The sequence below is a fragment of the Vanessa cardui genome, chromosome 18 (genome assembly GCF_905220365.1).
Source record: "Vanessa cardui chromosome 18, ilVanCard2.1, whole genome shotgun sequence".
Taxonomy (NCBI): domain Eukaryota; kingdom Metazoa; phylum Arthropoda; class Insecta; order Lepidoptera; family Nymphalidae; genus Vanessa; species Vanessa cardui.
Window position 1 is genome coordinate 13,089,916 of NC_061140.1, and position 6,969 is coordinate 13,096,884.

At 32.9% G+C, this 6,969-nt stretch overlaps 1 non-coding gene across 1 annotated transcript; it reads left to right on the plus strand.

The window, feature by feature from the left end:
- Positions 1–3,980: 3,980 nt before the first annotated feature.
- Trnae-uuc lies at positions 3,981–4,052 on the plus strand. The gene has a single exon. It is a non-coding gene; the product is annotated as a tRNA-Glu (tRNA).
- The last annotated feature ends 2,917 nt before the right edge of the window (positions 4,053–6,969 follow it).

Here is a 6,969-nt window from a genome sequence, read left to right on the forward strand (position 1 = left end):
AACGAGATGTATTGGTACACATATATTTAGCAAGAACAATTTCTGGGTACATTTTTATAAGGTACAAAGCTTTCAATTGCAAAAATGACTAATTTTCACTTTCTTCTTAAGGTCCATATAAAGTGAAAAGTCCTCGATGTGGAAACATAGGCAATCACACCTGTGCCATCAAACTTTAAAGAAAGTCTTTCTTTAAAGTTACCATTATAGTCTCTTTTTTGCTGCGCTTTTAGTTATGCAGTAGAACACTTAAATAATGAGGAATTCAATTGCGAACTTAGTTAAATATCACTGTTGAATTGATTCAACAAATGTCAAATAATATTTGGTTTATTATCGTTTTCACTCCAATATTTGACTCATAATATAAAATTTCAAAAAGCTCGCTGAAAATATTTTCACATTTTTATCATCATGTTTCTAAATGTTCATATACATATGTGTATCGTAATATTTAAGTCGACTTTCCAGCGATATGAGTGAGGACGCGTCAGGTGTGTGTCCCGCGGGAAATATGTCGGACGAGAGCTGGGCGGGCGCGGTGCGGTGCGGTGCGGTGCGGTGCGGCGCGGCGCGGCTGCAGGCGGCGTGCGCGTGTGGTATTACTTCCACCTCCGACTAAATTATATTCAGCGGTATATGTGCGATATGAAATATTTCATAAAAGTTTATTATTATGAAAACATCCGCAGGGTTCCGCAGTCAATCAAACGCTAAAACTCATCTTTGACTATATAATTTATTTCCAAAAAATTATACAACTCGGCGCAACTCAGTAGAATTACAAAAAAATTAACGATAATTTTATTGAACGTTGAAAAATAATGAAATTATAAGGAGGATTGTAAACATTAGGAAGCGAGGATGATAATGGATATGATTAAACAAAAATAATTTAGTTAATAATAGTTTCTTGTGAAAAATCATCAGTATTCACTCGATATATTTCATATTATTTTATTTCATTATTTACTCTACCAGTTGCTGGGTGTAGAGTATTGGTTGATGAGCGCAATTCGCTGACTTCATTGAAAAGCTCGGTACTTGTTAAGTACATGTAGGTGAGGAAAATACAGCCCCGTCGCGGCATTACTTGCGATTTTTAAGATCATTATATATTTACGAGACGATACAGAAGATAGATGAATTTTCCTTAATCCAGGAACAAAACTGTGGAAAAAAGAAAAATGTAGTAATATTAGTTAAAAAAGAAAGGCTTTAGGGCCATTATAGTGCAATATTCGTTAAGTTGATCTAATTAATTAGAGTTATTTGAACGGTGAAAAGCAAATTTATTTTATAAAATCCTCCCAGTACTTCAGGCGCCAATATGTTGAACAGAATAGTCAAATTTTCACGATCTGCAAGTCGTCGATGCGATTATATTGCGTTTGAACGATATTATCTTTTCAATAAGAACAAAAATAACGACATCGATTCCAAGCTAATCTCAATCGTAATTGTTTAAAAGTTAAAAGTTTATGTAGTATATTTGTTTATAGAAATAAACAGCGAATAAATGTCAAATTTGTGAAAATATTTAGAGTTTGGTAAAATAGTTCGAGTTATCCGAATAACCGAAAATAAAATATTTACGAAAAAAATGCTTGCCCAATTTACAAATAACTATTATTAATATCAAGCTTGTGTGAAATGGCAATTCAGAATAACGTCCATAAGAAAAAACAACAAACAGCGTTGAAAAAACCTCTCTCTCAGGTAGCAGAGACCTTGAGTTTCACTCTTAAGAAAAATACGTAGAAATTATACGTAAAGCCATTTCACAAACAGACAATCATCATTTTCTGTTCTGTATGTTGGTGGGTAAATACACGTGTAACATAGCAGATTGCAGATATTTATTTTTGCTAAATTCGCGGCACAAAATTTCACTACGATTTTTTTTTTTATTATTAATCTTAACCATCGAGCTGAGATGGCCAAGTGGTTAGAACGCGTGCGTCTTAACCGATGATTGCGGATTCAAATCCAGGCAAGCACCGCAATATATTTGTGCTTAATATGTGTTTATAATTCATCTCGTGCTCGGCGGTGAAGGAAAACATCGTGAGGAAACCTGAATATGTCTAATTTCACCGAAATTCTGCCACATGTGCATTCCACCAACCCGCATTGGAACAGCGTGGTGGAAGAGGAGGCCTTATCCCAGCACTGGAAAATTTACGGGCTGTTACTTTACTTTACTTTACTATGAATCATAAGATTATATTAATCTATATTAATATTATAAACGTGGAAGTAACTCTGTCTGTCTGTCCTTCTTTCACAACCAAAACTGACTTGAACCCCAAGAAAGGGCATAGGTTACTTTTTGCCCTTAAACATGACCAACGCAATAAAAGGAGCGAAGCTGCGGGCAACTACTAGTATACAATGAATTAATAACTACTCCGTCCTTAACAAACCAAGCAGATAATCTTATAGCTTCTGTTAGATCATTATTTATGTATGGTGTTTAATCACTGTCTGAGATAGACGACGCTACTGCCTTCTGACGAGCGACGCATCAACAAAGTACTGATCGAATCAACTGGTATATGAGCCGAATTTCAACTTGTTTTTATATAATATGTAAAAAAAATGTAAGCCGATTTTAATTACTCTTTTTTCATTGATTCGACGCTGTTCATTAGCGCGCTCGGAAAAGTCTGCCCATATTTCATATTCAAACTCAGATTTTACTAATAAAATTAATCAATTCAGATATTTTCATAGAAAAATAACAAAATAGTATCGTGTTTCTCGTTTCTATATCCTAGTTCTAAAGTAACATAATGAAACTCTAAAATCCCATAAAAATTAGGTAAAAGTAGCCGAATCCCAGTGTTGGGCTTAGGCCTTTTATTAAGTAGAATGTTGTGGATATGATGTCATCAAACTGCTTTCATATGGAGAATATACTTGTGGCAGAAGTTCTCATGACTCACGCTGGTCACGATGGTTTTCTTTGCCGCCGAGCACGAAATCAAATGTAAACAAATTACGTGCATGATAACTCATACACTGTTATATTCTGGTGAGATTCACGACTCACAATTAATTTTACATATCGAAACAGAGTCATCCTAATTATGGTTTATTACATGAATTGTATTCAAATTTAGAGCCGTATATATTTTTTCAATTGGTACATTTTTTGGTGATATTTTAAAAATATACGTTACCTAATGGCTCTGTAGTATTATGAGAACCATTTCTGCCATCGCTATCAATGCCTATTAAGGGCTTCATATGTCACGGCGCGTTCATCCTCGCCTTTGGAATCACGAATGTATGAAGCCAGCTTTACACAATGGGATATATTCAATAACGGGATGAACATTCATTCAATCACAGTTATTTTAAATACATTCTACCCGTGACCACGAACACTGCAAAGTGCTCGAAACGTCGGGATGTTTAATAATAATTAATATACGCGATTCATCCGTTATAATTAGTTTTATTTAAATGTGTAATAATCGCGAAAATTTAAGACAACATTACATTCTCTTATATGGAGTCTAATATACTGCAGACTATATATGTTTAATGTCTGCTTGTAAATGCTAAATATGTTTTAGTATCAGTCACTTTTATGTTTACAGAATATATAATAATGTCTTATTCCGTGTTTTTGCCAATACTCAATAGTTTGTTAATATTGTTGTTGTTTACTTTGAAAATAGTAACAATTAGAGTTTACACTTTAACTTCGAATATCCAACGAAAATATAAACAAAATTATTTTTTAGTTACCGTACGAGTTTAGATCTATTCACTCATGAAGGCGCACTCTCTATTTAAAACGTATAATTTTTAACAAAATATACTTCACAGATACAAGTCCATTATCTTTATAAATATTCTTATAAATAAATGTAGTGGGACTTGACGCGGTCGTCATTCTTTCTTACTAAATATACATATATTGAATTCTAAAAACAATAATATTAAACTTTTTTATCATATTATCATAATCCCGTATGGTCTAGTGGCTAGGATACCTGGCTTTCACCCAGGAGGCTCGGGTTCGATTCCCGGTACGGGAAAACGTTACTTTTTAATGTTTGAATTCATTTTATAAGTGATCTTTCAAGATTTGTTTATGAAATATGTAAAAGGAATAGACATTAAACAATTATAAAAATACCAAAGATAATTATATTAGTCGATAGTGTTTGTGTTTACCGAAAGACTCTTAAATAAGCCAAACCATCGATGAAAAAACCTTTTGACGTCAGAAATAAAGCTGTTCTTCTTATAAGTTAGAACAAAAGTTTTAATTTACTCGCAACACTGCGGTGCCCCGCTAATTTATGTTTTAAAAATCCGAATCAGCGGACGTGATTGCAATGTTTTTATGGCAGGGGTTAAATGGTTTCCTTTTCATAGCTTAATGATTATGAATTTTATTTTTTAAATGTCAGTAACAAATGATATACTTTGCTAAGCTGCTCTTTTAGAAATAAGTAAATTAAAAAAAATACCACGCATTCATATTTAAAAGTTCTAATTTATGTTTCAAATTGGGGATCATTACTGAATTTTTAAGTGAATTTAGTTAATTTTTTATAATTCATCTCGTGCATCGCGCTGAAGGAAAACATGCAGAAAGTTACAGCTCTCAGATGCAATTATGCGTTGTGTTCACTCAACCTCATATGAGCAACGAGGTGGCGCTTCGTAGCCGTTTTTGTATGTTATAGGGGAAACGAGCTGGATGCTTATCTGATGGAAAGTGATTAACGGCGCCCATGAACATCTGCAACACTAGGGGGCTTGCAGGCGCGTTGCCGGCACTAACCTTCTTAAAAGGATGAACAGTTTTTGAGAGACCTTTACATGCAGTAGCCACAGTACTCTTATTTTCAACCGACTTCAAAAATAAAATTTTAACAAAAAGAAAAACCGACTTCAAACAAAACACTATTTTAAAACAAATGAATATTCACGAAAAAGTAACAAAAATAATTGCGTATTCAACATATTTTTTAGAGTCTTCCTAAGTTAAATGAAATGAAAAATATTAGACTACTTAAAAGTCGATTAACGATTATATCATGTAGTTATAACTATTGTTATATTTGGAGTCGGTGTCAGCCACGGTGCCCTTGCCCCAACAATCAAAAGAAAGAAGCGATACGAGCCCCTTGATTGATCCAGTATATTATTGTGTAAAAGGTAATTTGTAAAAAACATATTTGTTAAAGTATTCTCGTATTGTTTTTTGATAGTAATACTGTAGGGTTTTATTGGCTGACACCGACTCCAAATATAACAATAATTATAACTACATGATATAATCGTTAATCGACTTTTAAGTAGTCTAATATTTTTCATTTCATTTAACTTAGGAAGACTCTAAAAAATATGTTGAATACGCAATTATTTTTATTACTTTTTCGTGCATATTCATTTGTTTTAAAATAGTGTTTTGTTTGAAGTCGGTTTTTCTTTTTGTTAAAATTTTATTTATTTTTTGATTTTAAGTGATGCTGATGTTGACTAACTAATTTTTTTAATATGGATAGATTAAGCGTTCCGTTTATATGAGTCAGAAACTACTTCGAGGACAATTTCAAAGGAAACTTGCGAATAAAGCAAAAATAGACTTTCGAAAATGCGGATTTAATACGTCACGCGGCGTAAACTACAAGGATCCCTCGAAAGAGCTGTAATCGAACTCAGCAAAAAAACTTTGAAAAAGACCAACTATATTTCGTACATCATATGACATCACATCACATACACAAAATTTGATTAAAGATAGTAAGAAATTCTGCCCCATATCGCACCCTAACTGCGAGCCGTATAGGAGTTCCATCACTACATAGTATAAAACAAAGTCGCTTTCTCTGTCCCTATATCTTTAAATCTACGCAACGGATTTTGATGCGGTTTTTTTAATAGATAGTGTGATTCAAGGGGAAGGTTTGTGTATATAATACATGAAGAATATAGTAAAGAAACACTGATAATTTTAGAAGTTTGCGATGTGATGTTGTATATAAACAAATTCTGTAGTATATTTAGTATCAGTATTTCACCCGTGCGAAGCCGGGGTGGGTAGCTAGTTGATTATAATATTCGACTATGATAATTACATAAACATAACCACATTACGGAAGGTAACTCAAATATTCAAATAACCCATAAATAAAAGATTCGACCGAGTATCGCTAACGTGCTCCTCAGAATTGTTCCGTTCCCTTCCGTTCCGTTACTTTGTCATGGATCATGTGCTCAGAACCTTACCAAACTTTCACCAAATTAACCTTGAAGTATATATTTTATAATAAAAAAAGAATTATCAAAATTGGTTAACGTGATTTTCAGTTATTAACCTATTTGTCGCGTATATACGTAATGCAAATTTAAGACTTATGTCGTTTTCACATGGATACCATCATCGGAAAAAAAAATAAAAAAAACGGGACCCCAGGGGAAGCACTATCTTTCAAACAAAAAAAAATTATCAAAATCGGTCCACCCAGTGAAAAGTTATGAGGTAACAAACATAAAAAAAAAAAAAAAAAAATACAGACGAATTGATAACCTCCTCCTTTTGGAAGTCGGTTGAAAATATTAGACTACTTAAAAGTCGATTTACGATTATATAACGTAGTTATAGTTATTGTTATATTTGGAGCCGGTGTCAGCCACGGGTTCAACAATCAAAAGAAAGAAGCGATACGAGCCTCTTGATTGACCCAGTATAATATCGTATAAAAGGTAATTTGTAAGAAACATATTTCTTAACGTATTCTCGTATTGTTTTTTGATAGATATACTGTAGGGTTTTATTGGCTGACACCGACTCCAAATATAACAATAATTATAACTACATTATATAATCGTAAATCGACTTTTAAGTAGTCTAATATTTTTCATTTCATTTTACCTAGGAGGACTCTCAAAAATATGTTAAATATGCAATTATTTTTATTACTTTTTAGTGCATTTTTA